This window comes from Malaclemys terrapin, chromosome 15 (genome assembly GCF_027887155.1).
Source record: "Malaclemys terrapin pileata isolate rMalTer1 chromosome 15, rMalTer1.hap1, whole genome shotgun sequence".
NCBI lineage: Eukaryota > Metazoa > Chordata > Testudines > Emydidae > Malaclemys > Malaclemys terrapin.
In genome coordinates, this window is record NC_071519.1 from 8,650,449 (window position 1) to 8,677,064 (window position 26,616).

A 26,616-nucleotide genomic window follows, 5' to 3' on the forward strand; every position below is an offset into this window, starting at 1 on the left:
GCTCAACCATACGCTGGAGCATATCAGTTTGATGCTCCAGCATCCGGAGCATCGACTCTTGTCTTCTGTCAGCAAGCTGACGCCACCTATCCTCTTCAGCCCGCCAGTTGCTCTGTTTAGCCCGCGATTCAGCCCACCACCTCTCCTCTCGTTCATATTGTGCTTTTTTGCACTGATATTGACTGCCTCCACACATTCTGCTGTGCTCTGTCAGCATGGGAGGACAGCTGGAGCTCCGTGAACATATCATCCGGAGTCCGCCGTTTTCTCCTTCTAATCTTCGCTAGCCTCTGTGAAGGAGAAACATTTGCAGCGGCTGGAGGAGAAAGAGAGAGGTGGTTAAAAAAGAAACATTTTAGAGAACACTGGGTACACTCTTCCATGTTAAATTTTGCTGTTCACATTACACAGCACATGTGCTTTGGTTACAAGGTCGCATTTTTCCTCTTATATTGAAGGCCTGCCGGTTTGGTGAGAGAGATCACTCAAGCAGTGCCAGGCAACAGATCTCGTCCTGCAGGCAGCCATGGTAAGCCACAGTCTTTTGGCTTTTTTAACCTTCTTAACATGTGGGAATGGTTTCAAACAGTAGCGCCCTCATTTCTCATACCGAACACCCATTGGGTTGGCCATTTAAAATGGGTTTGCAATGTAAAAGGAGGGGCTGTGGTTTCCAGGTTAACATGCAGCACAAACCCAACTACCCGCCCGCCCACACACTCACACATACCCAATTCTCTGGGATGATCACTTCATCCCTCCCCCTACCGCGTGGCTAACAGCGGGGAACATTTCTGTTCAGCAGAGCAGGAACGGGCACATCTAAATGTCCCCTTAATAAAATCACCCCATTTCAACCAGGTGACCATGAATGATATCACTCTCCTGAGGATAACAAAGAGAGATAACGAATGGATGTTGTCTGCATGCTAGCAAACACTGGGACCATACGCTGCCATGCTTTGTTATGCAATGATTCCAGACTACATGCTACTGGCCTGGTGTGGTAAAGTGTCCTATCATGGCGGATGGGATAAGGCAGCCTCCCCCACCCCAGAAACATTTTGCAAAGGCTTTGGGAGTACAGGAAGGAGAGCTTTCTGGAGATGTCCCTGGAGGATTTCTGCTCCATCCCCATACCCATTAACAGACTTTTCCAGTAGCTGTACTGGCCGCGATTGCCAGGGTAAATTAATCATTAATCATTAAACACTTTTAAATCATGTGTAATCTTTACAAAGGTACACTCACCAGAGTTCCCTTGTGTGCTCTCAGGGTCTGGGAGCACGCCTTGGATGAGTTCAGGGGTTACTGGTTCCAGGTCCAGGGTAATAAACAGATCCTGGCTGTTGGGGAAACCGGTTTCTCCGCTTCCTTGCTGTAAGCTATCTTCATTGTCTTCATCCTCATCTTCCTCGTACCCCAAACCTCTTCCCTGTTGTGTGTTTCTCCATTGATGGAGTCAAAGCACATGGTTGGGGTAGTGGTGGCTGCACCCCCTAGCATGGCATGCAGCTCCGCGTAGAAGCAGCATGTTTGCGGCTCTGCCCTGGACCTTCCGTTTGTCTCTCTGGCTTTGTGGTAGGCTTCCCTTGGCTCCTTAATTTTCACGCGGCACTGCTGTGCGTCCCTGTTATTGCCTCTGTCCTTCATGGCCTTTTAGACTTTTTCTAATATTTTGCCATTTTGTTTACTGCTACGGAGTTCAGCTAGCATTGATTCGTCTCCCCATATGGCGAGGAGATTCCGTACCTTCTGTTCTGTCCATGCTGGAGCTCTTTTGCGATCCTGGGACTCCATCATGGTTATCTGTGCTGATGAGCTCTGCACGGTCACCTGTGCTCTCCACGCTGGGCAAGCAGGAAATGAAATTCAAAAGTTCACGGGGCTTTTCCTCTCTACATGGTCAGTGCATCTGAGTTTAGAGTGCTGTCCAGAGCGGTCACAATGAAGCACTGTGGGATGGCTCCCGGAGGCCAATACCATCGAATTCCGTCCACACTACCCCAAATCCGACCCGCAAAGGCCGATTTTAGCGCTAATCCCCTTGTCGGAGGTGGAATAAAGAAACCGGTTTAAAGGGCCCTTTAAGTAAAAAAAAAAAAAAAGGGCTTCGTTGTGTGAACATCTCCAGGCTTAATTCGATTTAACGCTGCCAAATTCAACCTAAACTCGTAGTGTAGACCAGGCCTAAAAGTGTCTTCAGATATTGTATTTACTTCTCACAGAAGCCTGAAAGGCAAAAACACTCTGTGGGAACTCCCCACAGGCTACTCCCAGGCAACAACTGATTCTTTCAGAGCCATTCCATGCCTATGGGTCCCAGTCTGGCTTCCTTGTTGGACAAGAAGCACTTCCATGCTGGGCAAATGGTGGTAGCCAGTGAGGGTATCAGATTCCAAGTTCAGATTGCAGGAAATGTGAGTGCTGAGGCCAGAGTCTGTGCTTTGGTTTCTTAGTTTTGCTAGGAAGTCGAATGCATTTGTATCACTTCTCCACCTCCTGCTACTCTGAAAAATTAGAAAATGCAAAAATAGAGAACAGGTGGTTTTTCTCATGATGCAGCTTTCCCACATAGTGTGAGACCCCTTCCACCCACACTTCTGGGGGAAGACCCAGGAAGAAATTAGACAGTCTAGACAGTATTTGATACTGCCATGTGGGCAGGGGACTGGACTCGATGACCTCTCGAGGTCCCTTCCAGTCCTTGAATCTATGAAATGAACTCAGAGAAATGGAAGGCTTCTAGGTTATTGTAGAATGTGACTTCACACCAAGCTGACTGGGTGGAAATGGGAATTAAGAGAAAACTGCCCTATGAGTTTATATTTTGTAACCTTTGAATAAGTTGTTACCAGTGACAATGAAATTAAACATGAAGTTAATTAGTGTAACGTAAGAGGCTGATCTGTGATAACTTTCAGTGTTACAATATAATTCAGGTTTTCTTCTAGTTCTCTCCTTGCCCCTCCTACTATATAGGAAATAGTGGCTAATCCTGAAATTAAAACCTCACTCCAAAAGGAATTAGAGTGGGGGAATATGTGAGAGAAATAGCATGTACGAGAATAGAGACCTAGTATAGACTGTAATTATTTCTATTTCAAATGGAATTTATTTTGATAAATTTTAAATCTTCTGTTAAGAGGAAAATTATTTGAGACAAGATTTGGAAACTTTTACCCAGATAGATGTTGCTGTTGCTGCTGATTGTGTCTGGCCAGCGGATCTGGAGAATCCTTCTAAGGCAACTATTTATGAAGGTCTGGATCTTCCTGGCGACGTGACCTTCAGGCTGATAACATAAAAATAGGCTATACCTGGAACCAGCTAGAGCAAATGGCCCAGGATAGAGGACTCTGGAGATCTGTGGTTGGCGGCCTATACCCCGATTGGGGTGATGGGCATGAGTGAGTGAGTGAGCCAGTTAGAGGGTAACAGCCACAGAGTTCTTCGTGTCTCTTGTTTGCAAAGCAAAGATGTCACAGCAGGCAGGAGATGTCAAAATCTGCAATGGTGATGGATGTGTGATGGTAGCTTTTCTGAGTTTTTTGTTTGTTTTTGTTTTTTTTAATGTAATTTTTGTTTTGTTTTTGCAACCAGTTATTTTTATAGGTCCTGGGGCCCCTTTTCCTTTTGAGCACAGCCGTTTAACCCACAGGCCTGGCTCTGGAAATCTCCTCAGAACTGGCCTTGTGTTTCTTTCATGTTTGATATCTTTGGGGTTCACACATCCACACTACATGCGGTTCACAGCAACAGCTACTTTGAGAAACCTGCTGGGTTAAGCGGGCCTTTTCCAAACTGACATTGGCCCAAAGTCTGCCTCTATTCAGCTGGATTGGGATACATCTGTATCAAAGGAGTGGTTCACATCTGATTTGCCCAGAGATCTTGGGGGAGGTGTGGTAAGATAGGATAAGTAGGAATTGACAACAATAAAGTTAAAGGTAAGGGTGAAAGACTCTCACCTTGCAGGTCAACAAGCCTGTTCTGTTCATTCCCTCTGACGCATCTGGCACTGGTCACTCTCAGGCAGCTCACTGGGCTAGATGGATGACTGTGGCTTTCCTCATCCGAAAGCTCTGCAGTCACTGCTCATCATCCCAGATGTGCATGACAATGTGATCCCACCACTCACTGCTTGTTTCCCGAGCTCAAAAGCGTCGTTCCCTTGTGGTCAGCACCTCCATGAATGCCACAAGCAATCTCATGTCATAGCTACTATATGTGGTGAGATCAATGTTGAACTCCTCCGCTTTTGTACTTTAAGGAACAACTCCAGTGCCACTCGTGACACGTAGTATATTGGTCACCTGTGTTGGATCCATTCCTGCAGCACGAAGAGGTAGAATGCGCAGTACACCAACCATTGAACGATGGGGCCAAATGCGGATGGAAGCACAGGGATTTCTGGGATGCGAAGCAATGCATCACGGGGCATTGGGACAGGACCCAGGATGCCCCGCAACCCCCTCTGCCTTCTCCCGACATTTAGTGGCAGAAGAGGAAGTGATGCTCAGTGGGATAGCTGCCCCGAGTGCACCGTTCTGAACACCGCTGCAAGTGCCACAAGTGTGAACACGCTATTGCGCAGGCAGCTGACAGTGCGAACACAATAATGGTTTCCCTTCAGCGCTCTCTGAGCCGCACTGTATCTCCCGGCACTGTACCTCTGCCAGTGTAGACATAGCCTCAGAGAGACTGACTGCCAGGATCCCAGGACTGATCCCCTCTGGGGAATGAAGCACAATGTCTACAGACTATGCAGCCTTCAGTCGTCTCCATGTACCTGAAAAGCCTGCTAGCCCGAAGTGCTGGACCACCTATGCCATTACCTGGTTCCTAAATTGCAGCTACAGTTCCTACTCCAGGTGAATCCAAAGACCGAGAGGTGCAGAGATCCAACCCCTTATAATCTTAGAAACGTTTTGTTCCTTTTTTTAGATTGGGGTGTAACAGTGCGGCTCAGTGGGTGTGAGTGTGTGAACGCCTCTGAAATCTACAAAGGGAAGATGCTAGGAAGAATAGTTCCCCAAATCTTAATAGCCTTAAAATTCTGCCCTATGAAATGACTGGTTACATGCTCCTCACCCCTTCTGTACCCCCAGCCCCTGCCTTAGCCAGGGGCCTTCACCCAAAATCCCTCCCGGAGCCTGCACCCCTCCTATACCCCCTCACTGCTTTCCCTAGCCCAGAGCCTGCACCTAACTCCCTCCCAGAGCCTGCACCTCCTCCCTCTGCACACCTTCCTGTCCCCAAACTCCCTCCCAGAGCCTGCACCCCAGGCCTAGAGCCTGCACCCAAATCCCATCCCAAAGCCTATACCCCTCACCCCCTCCTGCACCCCTGGCCCAGCCTGGAGCCTGCGCCCAGCACCCAAACTCCATCCCAGAGCCTTCACCCTCACCCCCTTCCCACACACCTCCTCCAGCTCCCAAACAATGCCCAGAGCCTGCACCCCTACCCCCTCCCACACACTGCCTCCTGCCACCAAATTCCCTCCCAGAGCCTGCACCCACACCCCCACACCCCTGTATCCCCACCCTCTGTCCCAGCCCAAAGCCTGCACCCAGCACCCAAACTCCATCCCAGAGCCTGCAGCCCAGACCCCTTCCCCCACCCAAACTCCCTCCCAGAGCCCACCCTCTCACCCCTTCTGCACCCAAACTCCCAGTGCTTTCACCCAAATCCCCTGCACCCCCAATGACCCCCCACCCACCCAATATTCCTCCCAGAGCCTTAGGCATGTGGGGGTAGAGTTTGGGGGTGCAGGCTCTGTGCATTCTGGGCACTACCAAAATTTCTACAGACCTGCCATGCCTGTTGTCCATTGCACTCCTTGGTTCTTGCCAGCTGCTCCCTCTCTAGAGACTTTTCTGTCCCATCTCTCCTTCTCTTCTCTGTGCTCTCTCTTCCCCTGCTCCCATTTGTTTCTTATGGGACCTGGCCCCATAGTTCTATGTTGTGCAATATCAGGTTTAACTTTCCAAATCACCTGGGGCCTGGAGAATATTTCCAGGTGGTTGTTCCCTATGTAGATTGCAGTGATCTCTGGTGTGTCCTCATGGGGAACCAGTTCACAAAAAAGAGCCAGGAGCTGGTCCCAGTGCATCCCCCACCCGCTGTGTGAAGAGAAGATTGCCTCCAGGCCAGGCCCAGCTGCAAACTCCTTGCTGAATTACAGGCTGTCTTGGAAGCCCACTGCACAATGCTGTGTCCACAAATTCATATCCGCAGCCATAGGTGTACTTCCATATAGGCTAAGTAAGAGGCATGGGGAAGGAAGCAAACAGCGTTAAAACCTGCGGTGCCTATGGCCCACCACATGCATTGGCCTCCCCTCAGGCAGGGCACTTATAGGGCCTTCTGCCAGTTGGTGTTAGCAGCAACAAGAGCTGGGTTCAATGTCAAGGGTAGGAGAAAGAGTCCCAAGAGAGGAAGCAGTTGGAGGGAAGCAATGAATGCAGAGTGCAAACTGACCATCTGAGGGTCACAGGAGTCCTGAAGAAACAATGGCTATAGGTCCCATGGTGTAATGATGATCACTCAGGCCTCTAAATCCTGCAATCTGAGTTCAAATCTCAGTGGGACCTTCTGGTGCTATGTTGGTTTGTTGTAACGCCTCAACATGCTTGACTTCCCTGTTCCTAGGTGCACCAAAGTGAGGTTTTTTTTCCTTCCTGCTGGGTGACTGATGCCCATTAGAGCTAGGTCTTTGGTCTGGCTGGTTCAATAGGTTGGGGCCCTAGAATTTAAGTCTGATGTGAGATTCCTGCGGGTTGACCTGATGGTTGTGTTTCTTGCTGCTTCACCTGATGCCCACAATTTGGTCCTTGTAACTGCAGCTGCCATGTTCTCCCTCTTCCCTACACGGCACTTAAGGGAAGCAGTACCAGGGCCAGGCTTAATAGTCAGGGAAAGGCAGGAGGGAGAGAGAGTCCGAGGCTGGAGCCCAGCACATCTTTCCTCCTCTGGGCCCTAGAGCAGAGACAGCTGTTGCTTACAGCTCTAAGGAAAGGCTTAAACGCCACAGAGCAACCGAGGGCAGGGCAAGAGGAGGGGAGGACCATGCCCATGTGTGAATTCAGAGAATTATTGATATCCTCTCTACATACACATTGATAAAAGTGGGCAGATACTACATTGCTGAATGATAAATTTGATAGACTATTAAAGAGCACATCTTTATATAAATGATACCCAGAAATTGCTGATATCAATATCAACTGTCAATTTCCCTGTATAAGCAGACATCCACAGAAATATCAGCATTTGGCCTTATAGGAATTATGAGTCTTCCCTCTACTGCAACTAAACGAGAAATGTTTTCATGGTTTACATAAATTTTCACCTTACAGATAACTTACATGTTTCTCACTGTCCTGAGTTCCACGGGACATGGGGAAGCTCTAGGAGATGGCTCCCCTTGGGATCATGTATTACATGGATCCGAAGGCTGGGGGAAGCCAGACCCAACCTGCAGCCAGGAATACCAATTCCTAGAAGCTCCCTCCTATAGAGAACTCAACTGAAGGTTTGTGAAGAAGTTGGATGTTAGGTAATTTTGGCTGAGTGCTTAATGCGATGGAACAGATATTCATTGGGGTGTCTCCACACAGGTGGAAATGCTGCTATGAAACTTCCTGTCACTTTTGGTTTTAGTGCTGTAATATTAGTGGCCAAACATGCTACTCACAAACATCCTCTTTCTCTCTCTCTCACACACACACACACAAACACACACTTTTCAAGAAAATCCTTGCAAGAAGTCAAAAATGCTTGCTGGAACTCACTGCTCTGTTTGATAGAATCCAAACACAAGCTGAACTTGTCAGGCATAGGTGGAGGCTGGTAGGGAGTCGGGTGTGGGATGGTTTAAATTACACAGGCAATAGAGACAAAGTTCCAGAATGTATGGGAGTGTAAAGCTGGTTGGTCAATGTTACACTCCCCTCCCAGCTGACATTGTCTGTCTTCGGAAGTGCAAATCTCATCTCTAATATGGCACATTCTGCTGAATGTGAGGTACCTTCATTTATGCTCCATGAGATTTGATCTCTGTTTTGTGCACTGTGTTTGTGAATGAAAATTATAGACTATCATATTAAAAAACAAATGCATCAGCACATCTGATTGACCCAACCACGGACAATAAGAGAAATGCCATTGAGTTGAAGATAATGATGTTCCTCTGTACTAGACAGGGACTGGCTACAGAGCTTGCTTACACACACCAGATGCATTCAACATTAGGTCTTTTAATGCTCTGCCACGCCTGGCTGAAATTCGTTTAAATGAGTATTTTACACACAGCCCCACCTTGTGACTGATTAATGGGATGCTAAACTCTACTATACTAACAGGTGCACTGCAGGGCCTCCAGGCTATTTGCCTATCATCTGCTCTGTCTTCTGTCCAAAACCCCGGCAGAGCAACGAGACAGGCATTTGTAGATTCCCACTCACAGCCCAGTCACATCATAGATTCTATAGTCTGCAGAATTTGTTTTCTTCATTCGGGGGTCTTCTCTTCTCCCCACATAGCCAGCAGTAAAGCTTAATAGTCCTAACACACACGCCCCCTCTCTTGTCAGAAGAGACTTCACTAGAAGTGTGGAGAATAGTTGCCTACCTAGAGCAGGGACAGTTGTAGTGATATGATCTAGCTCAGGCCTGCACGACATATGGACCGCGGGTCACATGTGGCCCACATGGGCTCACTGTGCGGCCCGGGGGGGATAAGTAGGCAAGCGATGGGGTGGGACAAGCTAATGGCTGGCTGGCTGGCTGGCCAGCCGGCAGCTGGGCAGGGTGGTGAAGAAGCCAGGGGCAGGCTGGGGAGTGAGGATGAGCCAGCAGTGGGGATAGGGGCAGTGGCAGAAGGTGGGCAGGTAGGTGAGCTGGCGGTGGGGGGAGCAGGCTGTCGGAGAATAACAGAGTTCTCACTTTTTGTTTGGAGTCAGATACTTTATTTTCTCAAGCAATTGCGTAGAGGGAGAGAGCTAAACAGGTCTCTCAACAGGTAAACAATTACAGCAAGCATTTATACCTTTTGTTACAGACAATAATAAGCAACAGCTGCATTTTGCTTATACATAGGTCATTCTGATATTTGTTTTGCTCACTAATGTAGACTTTTAGTCTACATTCCATATTATCTACACATTATCTACACAAGGTTGCAACAACGTCTCACACAGTTCTTTCCCACTCGCCTCAGACATTCCTCGTTTCTACAAATCTCACGTTATTAGGGTTACAGTTAGCCTGACTCTTGCTAACGAACTGTCATACATTGCATCCCCTTCCTGTCAGTTCTTTCTCTGCTTCCACAACCCCCCCTTTTGTACTATTAGTACAACAAACGTTTTCAAACCTCTATTTGCATTAACTCTTTGAATTTAGATTCTACTTCAGATGCTTCAACCTTAAGGGTTTTGATTGGATGTAATGACAATGCATGATTAGCATGGACATGAAAGGTATTACTATTATTACGTCCTTTACAACAACAATAACATACTCCTACACTAATTAACACCAACACAAACAATAATATTCCCATAGCAATAATATGATGGGGTTGTTGTACAGTCTTAGTCATAAAACACAATACATCATACTTAGTACATAAAGTGGACACTCTATAAGCTGTATGAAAGGCATACTTTTCAACTTAATATATATATTGAAGCATGTGAATTTGCCCTTGTATTTCAGAGATTTTCTGAACCTTTGGTAAAAGTGAAAGCAAATTTTGAAATCGATCAGGTACTAAACTAGTCCAATTAAAGGATATCTGGAACCTAAGGGCTACTTGCAAAATTCTATCTGCAGGCCAGTAAATAATATGATTGCCTGCAGTGGTAATGAGATTAAAATGTATGTCTTGCAATGTGGTGGCTTTAACATACACACAGCTATCATTAGCTTGATCATGTCAGGGTAGTTCCTTGTCCTCTACCCTCCCAGCAAATGTAGTCATGAAGAGTAACAACGGCTCCTGGCTTCAGTTTACGGATACACTGAAGCTGTGGGGATTCTAACGGCCAAAATGTCCATTGACTCCCTAACCCCATCCAAATGTCAGATGTAATCCCAGGAGCACTGAACTAAAAATCGATTGGGCATACCAGGAGGTCTAGTTTCCCAGATATCTCGGTGAATTACCCAATCCCACATGCATCCTCCCCATGGACCCGGCAGGATTCGGTATGTGGGAGCCCACAACCCCCGCAACCGGTCCATATACTTAGAAGGAGCACTGAGAACATCTGCACTTCCACCCAGAAAGTATCCAAGTATGTCTCCATGGCCACAGATCAGATGGTATTCCTGATGTGTCTGTAAGGGCAGTGGGCCAAGTCTGATGCTCTAGATCATTCTGAATGGCCATTAGCTGGTCATTCAGGAAATCCTGAATTTCTGAACATGCTAGATCCCACTTCAATGCCTTCCCAGCCTCAGTGATATTCAATACCATCTCTGTCAGCAACTTCTGGGTCGTAGAACTAAGGGCGGAAGTAACATTATTAGTCACTGGAATAATTTCTATGCAGGTAAAATTTCCAGTGGCAAAACAAACTCTTTGGGTATTCATTTAATTGTTCACTAATTGGGTGTCCAAATAACAATAAGGGCCTCTCTCATTTAACACAGTGCAAATTCCAGGAACAGCCATCATATCTACTTCACTATAGAACCCATCAATTGCAATTACAGATTCTTGGAATTCACTATTAGTGATATCATATACTTTCATCTCCACTGATCCATTCTTTTCCATTCAATTGTTCATTTATATGGGATATCCTTATAAAATTTTTTTTCAAACAATATTTAAATAAATCACTAAAGTGTGAAGGCCTTGGCCATTGGTTTTATCAAATATATGGCATTGTCTATATTTGGATGTGTTACAGGGGTAATAATGTAATGGAGGAGATGGCAGGGCAGGGGCAATGGCAACAAGGTGCCTTTGGTACTCATAATTTAAAATCCAATTAGGGAGGGCTATACATGCTGAAAGACTTATCCAAAAAACAGGGCGCAGCCTGTAGAATAAACCCCAAAATCCAATCAATACCACGTTCCCAAGCAGGGGTCCCACACGTTTCTTCCTGCCAGTGTATAATTCTTTGTTTCTTCACTAGGGTCAGTTCTTAATGTCTTCTGTAGTCAGGAATCCCTGGACTTTGTGGTTTCAATGAAGCAAGTGTTCCTTCTTCTCTTTTCCTGAAACAATGTGGTTCAGCATCATTCAGAGGAGAGATTACTAGCACATCACCCTGTAATGGTTTTGCTGCTTCTAGAAAAATCCAAAGGCACACTAGGTCTGTCAGTGGACAAGGGAGAGGTTTCTAGCACTTCAACTTGTCTTTTTTTCCATTTTCCTGCTGTCTGGAAGGCACAGCAGAGCTAGAAGGAGAAATAGGCTTATCAGTCGGAGAGTCCTCCCTAGGTGGAGGGGTCTTTTTCCAGTGAGAAGCATGGGTCCAGACAGGTACTCCTTGGCACTTCACAGCGGTGTTGGTGGTTAACAGGACTTGAAAAGGGCCTTTCCAGTGTGGAGCCAAAGCAGTCTTTCGTTGATGGACTTTACGTAGACTCAGTCTTCTTTTTCATAGATTCATAGATTCATAGATTCATAGATTATAGGACTGGAAGGGACCTCGAGAGGTCATCGAGTCCAGTCCCCTGCCCGCATGGCAGGACCAAATACTGCCTAGACCATCCCTAATAGACATTTATCTAACCTACTCTTAAATATCTCCAGAGACGGAGATTCCACAACCTCCCTAGGCAATTTGTTCCAGTGTTTAACCACCCTGACAGTTAGGAACTTTTTCCTAATGTCCAATCTAGACCTCCCTTGCTGCAGTTTAAACCCATTGTTTCTGGTTCTATCCTTAGAGGCTAAGGTGAACAAGTTCTCTCCCTCCTCCTTATGACACCCTTTTGTATACCTGAAAACTGCTATCATGTCCCCTCTCAGTCTTCTCTTTTCCAAACTAAACAAACCCAATTCTTTCAGCCTTCCTTCATAGGTCATGTTCTCAAGACCTTTAATCATTCTTGTTGCTCTTCTTTGGACCCTTTCCAGTTTCTCCACATCTTTTTTAAAATGCGGCGCCCAGAACTGGACACAATACTCCAGCTGAGGCCTAACCAGAGCAGAGTAGAGCGGAAGAATGACTTCTCGTGTCTTGCTCACAACACACCTGTTAATGCATCCCAGAATCATGTTTGCTTTTTTTGCAACAGCATCACACTGTTGACTCATATTTAGCTTGTGGTCCACTATAACCCCTAGATCCCTTTCTGCCGTACTCCTTCCTAGACAGTCTTTTCCCATTCTGTATGTGTGAAATTGATTTTTCCTTCCTAAGTGGAGCACTTTGTATTTGTCTTTGTTAAACTTCATCCTGTTTAACTCAGACCATTTCTCCAATTTGTCCAGATCATTTTGAATTATGACCCTGTCCTCCAAAGTAGTTGCAATCCCTCCCAGTTTGGTATCATCCGCAAACTTAATAAGCGTACTTTCTATGCCAATATCTAAGTCGTTGATGAAGATATTGAACAGAGCCGGTCCCAAAACAGACCCCTGCGGTACCCCACTCGTTACGCCTTTCCAGCAGGATTGGGAACCATCCTTTATTGTTTCAATGAATGGCAGGGCTACTAGGGTCTTTGGGTAGCACTTCTTTTATCTGTGAGAAAAGAAACCTAACACATTTTATTAATGCCTGGCAGTGTTTTGCAGATCTCATAGTTGCTTGGGCACATTCAGGCCCCCCCTTTTCTTGGTTGTCAGCCAAGTCTTAGCTGTAGCAGTGTCCTTAAATGAGGCCAGCATCTTATCTTTAGACTGAGCTTGCTAGCTATTTTTTTCAATTAACTCGTTCTGTTCTTTTTCCTTCTCCCCTTTTTGGCTTCTTTTAACCTACAAAGGAAACTTCCACTCTTCACTCATACACCTTTTCCCAACAATGAACACATACACATTGCCATTATACAGTACATTAGTCTTATTATTCAATGTATGCCATGTACACCCTTCCAGTAAAATAACTTCTATACAGAGCTCTGAAGCAACAAACCAGGACAAGCACACCCACTTTTAAGGAGTCCACTCGGTACAACCTCTGGTGTCCAATAGCTTTCCTCCCTCCCCAGCCCTCTGGCTAGAAATCTGAGGTAGCCAGAAGGATCCCATGTGCAATATGGGGAGTGGGTTAACCTTCCATATCCTTGCTTCCAAAGACTGTTGGTATGCAAATTTTAACAACAATTTTTCAATTAATAAATATCTGGCCAATGAAGTTTCTTTTTCTTACTTAAGCAAATGTATTAGACTTTAGTATATCACATTTTCCTGATTTATCCAAACACTTTATATTCCAAGTTGAATAAAACAAGTTTCTGCTTTTTGATTTAACCCTTCTATTTAATTTTGAACTAGGCTGTCTTATGGAAATATTAAACCCAACAATTCTGGCCACAAGACAAACACCACAAGACAGGACATAGAACACAAAAATAATTCCTATTGTACCAGTAAATGCATGGTACATTGAATGCTGTTCAGCTGGCATCCGTTTTCTCTGATGATCTGAAAGACAAAAGAACAGAGGTGTACCCCTTCTGGGTAGTCAGTCATTGCTTAAAATATTTCCTTTATATACACATACTCTTGTTGACTTAGGCAAAACAGAAAAATTACCCCATATTTCCTTGTATTTGTTTCATAGGCAGCCCAGGTTTCAGTGGCTTCTACCTTATTAGTTAGAAAATTGCATTAATACAGATGCTTTCTGGCTTGCTTCCAGATTAAAAGCTATCCACAGCTTAAAAATTCTTACTTAAAAAGGGACACAATTAACTTTCCCAGACTTTTGATTGCCTTTTACTTCTAACTTCTGCTTTCGAACACACAGTGATCTGAAAAAGACAACACAACCTATATTGGTAGGTTTGCATTTCTTTTACCTCTACTACAATATACCCTGCACATGTTCTGGGGAAAATGCACATCCTCTCCACAGTTCAATTTCCACAACACTAGCCACATCAATTTCTACACAAGGTGTAACTATTTCTTTTCTTTTCTTTTTTTTTGAACACCGGGTAAAGGCCATTTACTTAACATATAATCCAAAGGGCTATCCTTAGAGGGTTTTACCAGAGACCCACCCATCTGCCTGCTGACACTCTAACAAAGAATTACACAGAGAACAGAGGAATTATGGCCTAATAAGATCTTATTACAGGAATTTCTACTAATACTGACCGCTACAGGGGACGGGACAGAAGGATCCCAATTCGATCTTAGAGCTTCATCGCACGCAATGGCTTCCACTCTGAGGAATTACGAATGAGAGGCTCAGTTCCGTCCACACACCTAAAGCCCAAATGTATAAGACAGAAATTAATTAACCGGTTAACCAAAACCAAACCAAACCAGAACCAGAACCAGATAGTGTCTCCTTATCCTATTAGGACTCACCTTATCAGAACACGAACCCCAGGGGCTGTGGTGAAGCAGAGAAAAGGAGTGAAACACCCCGTTGGCACCGTTCCCAGTTCAGCGCAGCCATCCAGAGTCCAATGTCTGAGCTAGGAGAGTCCCTTCCCTTAACCATTCTTACTCACAAGGCTACCCGAGTCCTCCCTCGTGAGGCTTGCCACCTGGGCAAAACGCATGGCCCATTGGCGTTTATTCAATTTTCTTTTGTGGCAAACACACTGCTCTTACAGCATATACTGAGCATAAATAATTAAATTTTGACAAGTCCCTGAAAGACCGGTTCTTGCTTAGCCAGTGCTTCCTTTTCTGCCTGGAAGTCCTATCTCAAGGCTGCAACTTGCCCTGGGCGTAGGTTTGAGTTGCTGCCTGGTTCATGATCTATGCTCTTAATTGCTCAATTCTAGTTATCAAGTACACAACTCTTCCCTTTTCTCCAGCTTCTCTATTGCCCAGTCTTGCTACGACTGGGGTAGATCCACCTGACACCCTTCCCGGTCAGCCGGGCTGGAGAGAGGAATGCTAAATCCCTCTCCGGTTCTCAGACTTACTGCGGCTGAGAGTAGGCACACTTTCATACTCACACACGTACGTCCAGACTGGCCACATCTGTGTATAATGTTCAGAGAAGGTGCTGTGCAATCTCCAACTTGCTTCCTCTCTTGGGAGGGCAGTTCTTTTACGCCCTGGTGTCTCCTGGGGCATCTTTTCAGTGATTCCAATACAGACCATCTGCCTGTGGCTTCTTCAGCATCCCCAAACCACGCCGGCTCCAGGGTCGCAAAGGCAGACTGTTGGATCTCACTGGACAGTTAAGCTTTGCAAATGTAATCTCAGCACTGTAACTTGTACTGCCTTTGGTTTGACTATGTCTATATTTTTTTCACAGCCAGTTGGGGCCGAAAGCAGTTTTTTCTTTGTACTTAGCCTGGTCTGCATTGATTCTTGACCTTGAACGCAGATTAACTTTCTCTTTATCTCTGGACCAAGCTGAATTTCAAATTAACCCGTTCCTTTCCTCAATAGACAAATTGCTCCCATTGTGTGTCAGAGGCTTTTTGGTGATTAAAAGCTCCTCTGAGATGTATGATCTTATCTAGATTGAAGGTACCTTCTAGTGGGCATTGGTTAGATGAATTTTCACGCGTGTAATGATTCCAATTCTCTAAATACCTGTAGGTTTTAGGACCATAATGTATGTACATGAAATAAGATGGGGTACCCTTAGGGAGTGAGAGGGAATGCTTAGACTGTCCCCCACCCATTTTCCAATCACACACACAGGGAGGATGCCCTGTCCGCTCTAGCGGCACATAAACTAAGGATCTCCCTACAGGGTACTCACACAGGAGAGGCTAACGAGGATGGCCACAACTGTCCTACACCTCCCTTCAGCAAAGAGCCTCGGCCTATCTCTGAGAGATGGCACCGCTTACTCTCGTTGCATCCAGTGAAATGATCAGACAGGCAGTGGCTCACACAGAGAGGAAAAGGGGAGGGAAGATGGGTTCACACACTCCTAGACCCAGGTAGCTTCCTCACCGGACGATGCCAGGCCGTGTTAGCCCACCGTGGGTCAGATCTCCTAAAAGATCCTCTAGTTGCCAGGCTTGCATTAGAGTAGTTCTGGTCATGAGTACTTCGCAGAGTACTCTGGGCGTCTTCCGGTAACTCTCAATTCAAACTGGTGTACACACACACACCCAAGGCCTCTATCTCCAAATACCACGATGCATCTGTACCTTATGTCTGGACTCAATACACTATGAGGCGGTAACAACCCCTCTTGAGGTGGTAAAAACCCCTCAGCACCAGTGCATACCTATGCATCTCGCTTATGCATATGGGGGCGGCCAAACTAACAGGTCCCCAGAACCGCATACAACTACCTTATTAGGGGCGGCTCTGCATCTGATCTTGCTGCACAGTCAATAAGTTCGGATGGCGTGAGCCCAACAGGGACAGACGGCCCCACAGACAGTCCTCCTCCGACACCCCAATAGAGATTTCAAAAGGTCTCCTACCTCTATTGTGGTGCCATGGGGTTCGAAGGGGAACGATCCATAGCAGCTGCCGGTGCCTCTGCAGGCGTTGCCATCCCGGATGAGCTCCCAAATTGTCGGAGAATAACAGAGTTCTCACTTTTTGTTTGGGTACAGCAAGTCAGATACTTTATTTTCTCAAGCAATTGCGTAGAGGGAGAGAGCTAAACAGGTCTCTCAACAGGTAAACAGTTACAGCAAGCATTTATACCTTTTGTTACAGACAATAATAAGCAACAGCTGCATTTTGCTTATACATAGGTCATTCTGATATTTGTTTTGCTCACTAATATTATCTACCCATTTTCTACACAAGGTTGCAACAACTTCTCACACAGTGCTTTCCCACTCGCCTCACACATTCCTCACTTCTACAAATCTCGTGTTATTAGGGTTACAGTTAGCCTGACTCTTGTTAACGAACTGTCATACATTGCATCCCCTTCCTGTCAGTTCTTTCTCTGCTTCCACAAGGCGAGTTGGCGGTGGACAGGCACGTGTGCTGGTGGTTGCAGGGGGGCTGAGGAAACGTGCAGGTGGTGGGAGGTGAGTAGGTGAACCAGGGAGGTGGGGGAATGATGAGCCGAGCGGGTGGGCAGTGGCGGGGGGGCAGGTGAGTCAGCGAGTGGGCAGCAGCGAGTGAGTAGGTGAGCTGGGGGGTGGGGGATGATGAGCCAAGTGGGCGGGCAGTGGCAGGGGGGCAGGTGAGCCAGCGGCACGGGAGGGGGACTGAGGAGGTGAGTGGGTGGTGGGGGGTGAGTAGGCAAGCCAGGGGTTGGGGGATGATGAGCCAAGCAGGCGGGCAGTGGTGGGGGGCAGGTGAGCTGGCAGTGGGGGAGGGGGGCTGAGGAGGTGAGCGGGCAGTGGGGGGTGAGTAGGTGAGCCAGGGGGTTGATGATGAGCCAAGCAGGTGGGCAGTGGTGGGAGGGCAGGTGAGCCGGCAGCGGGGGAGGGGGACTGAGGAGGTGAGCAGGTGGGCAGTGGCGGGAGGGCAGGTGAGCCAGCGGCAGGGGCAGGGGACTGAGGAGGTGAGCGGGCGGCGGTGGTGAGGAGGCAAGCTGGCAGGTGGTGGATGACAAGCCAAGTGGGCAGGCAGTGGTGGGGGGCAGATGAGCTGGTAGCAGGGGAGGGGAGCTGAGGAGGTGAGTGGGTGGGTGTCACCGAGTATTGGGGGACTCAGGGCCCTGCACCCCCGGCCTCCTGCGATTCACCATGACTCTCAGCCAGCCTGTAAAGCAGAAGGTTTATTTGGATGACAGGAACACAGTCCAAGACAGGTCTTGCAGGCACAGACAACAGGGCCCCCCTCAGTTAGGTCCAGCTTGGGGTCCCAGGGCATCCCAGCCCACCCCCCTTTGGGGGGTCAGAGCAATCTCTGCCTCCCAGCCATCTCTCCAGCCCACTTCCAGCTCTCTGCCTTCAGCGACCCCTCCCACAGCCTTTGTTCAGTTTCCCGGGCCAAGGTGTCACCTGGCCTCCAACCCCTTCCTGGGTTCTCATGTTACACGCTCAGGTATTCTCCGGTCAGTCTCCCATCCCCCAATGCAGACTGTCCTAGCCACACACCCCTGTCAGCATTCACAGACCACAGTAAGAACAGGCCCAGTTCGTCACAGTGGGCAGTGGCGGGAGGGCAGGTGAGCTGGCAGCAGGGGAGGGGGACTGAGGAGGTGAGTGGGTGGGCAGTGGCGGGAGGGCAGGTGAGCCAGCGGCAGGGGCGGGGGACTGAGGAGTTGAGCAGGCGGCAGGGGTGAGGAGGCAAGCTGGCAGGTGGTGGATGACAAGCCAAGCGGGCAGGCAGTGGTGGGGGGCAGATGAGCTGGTAGCAGGGGAGGGGAGCTGAGGAGGTGAGAGGGCAGCGGGGGGTGAGTAGGTGAGCCGGGGGTGGATGATGAGCCAAGCAGGCAGGCAGTGGTGGGAGGGCAGGTGAGCCAGCGGCGGGGGAGGGGGACTGAGGAGGCGAGCCGGGGGCGTGGGGAGATGACGAGCCGAGCAGGCAGGCAGTGGCAGGGGGGCTTTATACTTGGGGGGGTGAGGAGGCAAGTGGCGAGTTGGTGGCTGACCTGTTCTACTGATCTTGTCTCTCATAAAAATTGGTTCTTTTTTCTGCTTTTCTCTGGGTTGGGGGTTAACCCAATGCTGCAAAGAGGGTGTTTCCAAAGGAAGGTGCTTGCTTCTAACCCCCGAGGCCATCAGTATGTCTGCTCTTCTCTAGTCAGCCCACTTGACAAGTTTGATTGTTCTTGGGTCTGGCTTCCATCCCCTCTTCAAAGGGTTGCAGCTGTCTGGAGGTGCTTGCCTTCCACGCCTTCTTCATTCACACCTCATTCATTCAACAGGGCAATTGAGTACGAAGTGGGGGGAAGATCTTATTCTACTTCTAGCAAAAAGACATTTTTCTTTTACCTTAATTATACTACCTTAGGGGCCCACTATAACATATTCCCAAGGTTCAATACTGCTGTTTCGATGGGGAAGCGCTGGGGAAGGAGGGTTTGTTTCTGCAGGGCAGGCAGTGCTGGGGGGGGGGTGTTTCCGGGGGCTGGGTCGCACTGGGGGGGGTGTTTTGGAGGGGCTGGGGTGTTTCGGCCCTCAGTTGTTTTCTTTGGAGTAATATGGCCCTCGCTGCTTTACGAGTTGTGCAGGCCTGATCTAGCTGAATGATAAAAAGGATTAGAAAACAACTTGTAGGGTTAGACTAAAGGAGATCAATCTATTTAGCTTAAGACAGAGAAGATTAAGGGGTGACTTGATCCCAAGCTATAAATATCTAAGTGGGGAACAAATATTTAATACTGGGTTCCTCAATGTAGTAGAGAAAGGTTTAACCAGGTCCAATGGCTGGAAGTTGAAGCTAGACCAATTCAGACATGAGATAAGGTGTATATTTTTAACCATGAGAGTAACTAACCATTGGAATAATTTACTAAGGGTCGTGGTGGATTCTCTATCTCTGACCATTCTTAAATTGAGGTTGGATGTTTTGCTAAAACATCTGCCTGAAGAGTTATTCTGGGGCTGTCCAATAGCCAATGTTATTTAGGAAGTCAGACTAGATGATTATAACTGTCTCTTCTGGTCTTGGAATCTATTATACAAACTCGTTAAGTAGTGTCAAATGAGAGGAACACTCATATCAAGTTTCAGAGTAGCAGCCGTGTTAGTCTGTATCCGCAAAAAGAAGAACAGGAGTACTTGTGGCACCTTAGAGACTAACAAATTTATTAGAGCATAAGCTTTCGTGGACTACAGCCCACTTCTTCGGATGCATATAGATAAGTGGGCTGTAGTCCACGAAAGCTTATGCTCTAATAAATTTGTTACTCATATCAAGACTTCAGATCAAGCTTTTTTTCCAAGTTATAGGCAGAGGGACTACAAAGCAGAAATTAATAGTGCATGCTCTTAGTGCTCCTGCTGATGTGCACAGACAAAGTGTGAAGGAATAGTTGCAAATGTTTTTGCTCCATGGGCAATGATGAACTAGTCGACAACCTGAAAAACATTGACTGAGTGTCACTGTCGGTGCATTGAATCACAGATATGTGGAATTGCTTCCTCTCTTGGATCACAATTTCAAGGCTTATGAAGGCAGTTTGTGTCTGCAAACTAAACCTGTGGATTTTGTCAAACTTAAAGAAGAAACATCAGAACTTATTGCAGCTGAGATAATAAGTATTCTGAATAAGTATGGAAGCAAATAGTACAAAGACAAATTTTGGTGGTCAATACAGACATGGAAGAGAACATTTGCACACCAAAGTAAAGATGAGCTTAAAAAGAGAAGTAATAGGCCTTAGATGTCCTGCTCACATCATGCACAAGTATACAGGGGATACTATCCTGGTAGATGTTGAGAGCATTCTAAATAACATCTTTGGATATTTTCATATATTCATTGTTTGTGTGGAAATACTGCAAAGTTTTTATGAGTATGTGGGACGTGAATATAGGAATATACTGGGATACATATCTGTTGGAAGATTATTACAACAAAATGTAATATTGCCTGAAAATTCTTAGCATGCGTAGAGGATAACTTTCTGATTCATAACAACCAGGGGGTTATCCATTTTGGATTTGGTTTTGACTAACAGGAGTCAATTAGTTGGGAATGTGAGGGTGGTGAGGAACTTGGGAGAGAAGTGATCATGATCTGATAGAATTCAGGACCCTGTGGAAAGGATGACATGAGAACAGCAAAGCAAGACCACTGGACTTCAGACAGTCGGATTTCAACCAACTCAGAGAAATAGTAGGCAAAGTCATCTGCAAATTTGATCAGTATGCTCTCTATTCCTACATCCAGGTAGTTAATGAAGTTGTTAAACAACATCAGACCGAGAAGAGGAGGTTAGACTACATGACTTTTGTGGTCCCTTCTAACCCTATGATTCTATCATTCTACAACCACCTCTGCTTACATTTTCCTATATCTTTCTAGAAAACGCAAGAGACCTCCATTAGTAATCCAATTACTAGATTGTTAAGGGAAGGCTTTTTGCAGAGGAGCATTGGGAAAAAAATTAAACCATGTGCCTGGACTTGATGAAAAGGCTGCTGTGACTAGCACTGGCAAGGCGGTTACTTGGACTGCAATTACTGCAACATGAAAGCCTCTGTTGCATGTCCTTGTGATTCGCTGGGGATGTCTGCCAGGGCCGGCTTTAGGCCGATTTCGCCGATTTCCCTGAATTGGGCCCCGTGCCTAAGAGGGCCCCGCGCAGAGCTGTGCTGCTCTCCTGGAAGTAACAGCTGTTGCTGCTAGGCAACCAGAAACGCTGGCCGGCAGAGGACTGAGGCAGAGGCAGTGGCTGTTGCAGGTCAGGACGGGGGAGAAGGCACATGTGCTTTGTAGCCTTTCCCTCCCCTCCCCCCGATACTCACCTGGAGGAGACGCTGAAGAGGCTTCCTGCAGTGGACCTCACTCACCTCGGGCCCAGTGCAGATCGGGCAGCATCCCTGCCTGAAGCAAAGCTCTGAGGCTCTCCCAGAAGCAGCAGCTGTTGCTGCTAGGCAGCCAGAGACGCTGGCAGGCAGAGGGCTGGGGCTGAGTCAGTCTCACCTCAGTCTCTGGAAAAATCCTGGAGCAGGTCCTCAAGGAATCAATTATGAAACACTTAGAGGAGAGGAAAGTGATCAGGAACAGTCAGCATGGATTCACCAAGGGGAAGTCGTGCCTGACTAACCTAATTGCCTTCTATGATGAGATAACTGGCTCTGTGGATGAGGGGAAAGCAGTGGATGTGTTATTCCTTGACTTTAGCAAAGCTTTTGATACGGTCTCCCACAGTATTCTTGCCGCCAAGTTAAAGAAGTATGGGCTGAATGAATGGACTGTAAGGTGGATAGAAAGCTGGCTGGATCGTCGGGCTCAATGGGTAGTGATCAATGGCTCCATGTCTAGTTGGCAGCCGGTTTCAAACAGAGTGCCCCAAGGGTCGGTCCTGGGGTCGGTTTTGTTTAATATCTTTATTAATGATCTGGAGGATGGTGTGGACTGCACTCTCAGCAAGTTTGCAGATGACACTAAACTAGGAGGCGTGGTAGATACACTAGAGGGTAGGGATCGGATACAGAGGGACCTAGACAAATTAGAGGATTGGGCCAAAAAAAACCTAATGAGGTTCAACAAGGACAAGTGCAGAGTCCTGCACTTAGGACGGAAGAATCCCATGCACTGCTACAGACTAGGGACCGAATGGCTAGGTAGCAGTTCTGCAGAAAAGGACCTAGGGGTCACAGTGGACGAGAAGCTGGATTTGAGTCAACAGTGTGCTCTTGTTGCCAAGAAGGCTAACAGCATTTTGGGCTGTATAAGTAGGGGCATTGCTAGCAGATTGAGGAACGTGATCGTTCCCCTTTATTCGACATTGGTGAGGCCTCATCTAGAATACTGTGTCCAGTTTTGGGCCCCACACTACAAGAAGGATGTGGAAAAATTGGAAAGAGTCTAGCGGAGGGCAACAAAAATGATTAGGGGGCTGGAGCACATGACTTATGAGGAGAGGCTGAGGGAACTGGGATTGTTTAGTCTCCAGAAGAGAAGAATGAGGGGGGATTTGATAGCAGCCTTCAACTACCTGAAGGGGGGTTCCAAAGAGGATGGAGCTCGGCTGTTCTCAGTGGTGGCAGATGACAGAACAAGGAGCAATGGTCTCAAGTTGCAGTGGGGGAGGTCCAGGTTGGATATTAGGAAACACTATTTCACTAGGAGGGTGGTGAAGCACTGGAATGCATTACCTAGGGAGGTGGTGGAGTTTCCTTCCTTGCGGGTTTTTAAGGCCCGGCTTGACAAAGCCCTGGCTGGGATGATTTAGTTGGGAATTGGTCCTGCTTTGAGCAGGGGGTTGGACTAGATGACCTCTTGAGGTCCCTTCCAACCCTGATATTCTATGATTCTATGAGGTAGCGGGGGCTGTTGCAGGTCAGGAGGGGGGGAGAAGGCACATGTGCTTTGCAGCCTTTCCCTCCCCTCCCCCCAGCACTCACCTGGAGGAGACACCGAGGGGTCTTCTGGTCCGGTGGGAGACAGGAATCTCTGCAGTGTGGACCTCACTCACCTGAGCAGCTGCTGGGGCTTCGGTTGGTGAATGTTTGACCCCGTGATTCCCCATAGGTTTGTAATATTGGGTTGATTTTCGGTGATGTTGCTGTTTGAGGGTGAGTTTGTACCTGCCTGTGTCTGTTTCAAAACTAAACTCGGGATCATGTAACCCAATAAACCCAGGAAGAAAGCCCCGAGCCAGTACTTAGTGCTGTGAATTCCAGATGGGGGGGGGGGATTGGACGAGGAAATCAAATACATCAAGAGGGGAGAATGCGAAAGGTCTGCAACAGGCAGGCTGAGACTCTTATCTCTCCCCCCCCCCCGTGAGAGAGGGGAAACTGAGGCATGGAGTGATCTGATTCCCCTCCCCAAATTATTTTGCAAAGGAGGGGGACAGGGGCTCCTATCCAAACCAGTTCCCTTCCCATCAACTCTGCTTCCCCTGCTGCAAGACTGCTGTAGGGGCTGAATATTTCTATTAAACTCTGGCTCCTTCGTTTGCCCTACAACAATAAAATAGACCGGCTTTGGGGGGGAGGAATAGCTCCCACCCCACAAAGCTGTGTGGACATTAACATTTTGGGGGGGGGGCGCACAATAATATTCCGGATCAATCAAACACCCAGCTCAGCTTTCTAGCCATCCAGCAGCTCTAGGGCAGGGAAGGAAGGTGCTCTTGGTGCAGAGTGGTCGCAAAACAGGGGTGAATTTAGCAAGGGGGGGGTCCAGTTGAAATCCCGCCCGATGCAGCCACACAGAATCACTGGTGGCGCTGGGAGAGGCCAGGAGTGGAAGCAGATGGCCCGGGGGTGGGGGGACATTTGCCCTCAGTCCTGGGCTCTGGGATGGACTAGGCTGGCTGGTGGGTTCAGTCTAGTCTTCCAGCCTGTTGCTCTCGCTGGGGTTTGTGGTTTTCATCTGGCTCCACCGAAAAGATCAAACAAGCCCAGTAGAAAAGGAGGGTGAGAGAGGCGGGAAGGGGTTTGTAAGGAGTTAAAGTGACCCATCCATGAAAGAGCAAAACCAGAGTTTGACTGGGTTTCCCCCTAGCCACCACTCCTGCAAACACTGGGCAAGGAGCAGCCCCATCCCACACCGAGGCGATGGTGAGGGGCAGCAGGGGAGCCACATGTAATGGCAGTCCCCTCGCCCCCCAGCACTCACCACCCTCTCTCCAGACCCCAAACTCTGTCCCAGAGCCTGCACCCACCCCTCCACACTCCCTCCCAGAGCCTGCACCCCTCCACCCATCCTGCACCCCACCCCATGCCCCAGCCCGGATCCTGCACCCAAACTCTGTCCCACTCAGCCCTGGGCAAAGCTCTCCTTGGGTCTGGCTCCCAGCCCCTCTCCAAGGGTTGCAGCTGTCTGGAAGTGCCTGCCTTCCACACCTTCCTCATTCACACCTCATTCATTCAACAGGGCAATTGATTACAAAGTGAGGGGGAAATCTTATTCTACTTCTAGCAAAAAGACATTTTTCTTTTACCTTAATTATACTACCTTAAGGGCCCGCTATAACATATTACCAAGGTTCAATACAAAGTCATATACAAGTTATATAAAAATGCATAATGCAGAGATTTATCTACAACTGCATTGATTGACTGCTGTGTGCAGTAATATAGTGACCCCTGGGTCTTTGAATGAGGCTTTATACTTGCGGGGGGGGCAAGCGGCGAGTCGGGGATGAGCGGGTGGGCAAGAGGCAGGTGGGCAAAGAGGCGAGCAGTGAGCCAGCAGGAGTTCTAGGGGCAGGCATGGGGGTTTATGGCAGTCAGATGGGTTTGTCAGTATAATGGAAAAGTGAAGGGATAGAGTTAAAGTGTTACTAGGTGTGATAGGAGTGTAATATATGAGCATACACTGGAAGGCTGCCTGGCTCCTCTCTCAAACCAAGGTAAAGCAACCAGTTGGGAGGGGCAAGGAGGTGGATGGGGGAGTCATAAGACACACTAAAAGCCAAAGAACAGCCTGGCCTTGACCACTGCACAACCTCACTTCTTACCCCTCCCATCGGGCACAAAATAGGTGACATGGAGGCCCCAGATTAGTGACCCTCCAAAAAGGGAATATGACCATAAATTGTAAGGGGTAGGACGAGGGTTGTGCACTGCACGCCTATTTGGGCCTGCTTAGAAAGAGGAAGGGGGAATGGGTAAAGACTCTGCAGCATTAGAGCTGGGAACAGAACACTGGGAAACACACACTGCTGGCATGTGGAGCTATGGATATGCTTACTTGAAACTAACCCAATAAACATCGCTTTGCCTGCACTTCCAACTGCTGGTCTCCTGATTTCTGCCTGCATGACAAGAACCAGTGCAGGGGGTGAAGGGAAGCCCCCTAACAGACAACTGCTGAGTAAAGAGGAGATTCAGGATCCAGCACCCAGTGGTGCCTGACTGAATGTGTCTCCTCGACCAACTGCTTGATCAATTTTTGAGGAAATGGAGAAGACGGCCTTTGCCTAGCCGTACATTGCTTGCAAAAGAAACAGGTCTTTCGGTGACAAGTGTTGAAAGGAGGAACTAGACAACTGTGGAGAGAAGGAAAAATGTCCCCACAACTGAACTTGCATCTGTGGATGTTAAAGCCACAACACAGATTGCTAAACACTGTATGACCATGGCTTGTGTTAGAAGAGTCTGTATCAAAGCCTTTTTCCACTAGCAGGGGCCTCTCTGTGCACAAAACTCCTGATAGTTTGATGTCTGCAGGCAGTGGAGAACTCTATTTTGGCATCTCTTTGTCTCTTTTGTGGTGAACATCTGCAGTGACTGTTAAAAGGCCTCAAGATAGTGGTGTTTGGGAAGAGCTGGCTGAAGAGCCTTCCTACTAACCAGAAGAGCCTGGCTTGGCCTGCCAGTTCTTCCTTGCAAGTCTTGAGGGAAATGGGGAACGTCTGTACTTTGGAATTTGCAGGTGTTGTCCTGGACCATCAAATGGAACAGTTGCAAACACTTCCATGAGGTAGGCACCATGGCTTAACTGGTTAAAGTGCCTGTCTAATAAACAAGAGACCCTGGGTTCAACTCCCAGTGGTACCTTGTTGTATGGCTTTTGTCACAAATGGAGCTTCAGTCCTGCCTGTGCTTTTATCCTAGTGCTTATCACAGATTCCCATTTTCAGCTATAGGCTGAGCAAGTGCAGAATGGTGGTTCTCTCTACTTCGCTGTAAGCCAACTGCCCTCCCCTCCCCCCTTTGATCTCTGCTTGCAGAGGCAATAAAGTCAGTGTTGTTTCAAATTCATGCATTCTTTTTTACTTCATCACACAAATGGGGGGATAACTGCCAAGGTAGCCTGGGAGGGGTGGGAGAGGAGGGAAGCAACAGGTGGGGTTGTTGTAGAGGCACCCCCTAGAATGGCATGCAGCTCATTATTTCTGCAGGATGTCTGAGGCTCTGACCCAGAGCAGCCGTTTGCCTCTCTGGTTCTTTAGTAGGTTTGCCTGATACTCTAGGCAGGACTGACTCTCCATTAGACAAAACT

General features: G+C 47.8%; 1 non-coding gene across 1 annotated transcript; it reads left to right on the forward strand.

Moving 5' to 3' along the window:
• Positions 1 to 26,097: 26,097 nt before the first annotated feature.
• Positions 26,098 to 26,171, forward strand: TRNAI-AAU (transfer RNA isoleucine (anticodon AAU)). The gene has a single exon. It is a non-coding gene; the product is annotated as a tRNA-Ile (tRNA).
• The last annotated feature ends 445 nt before the right edge of the window (positions 26,172 to 26,616 follow it).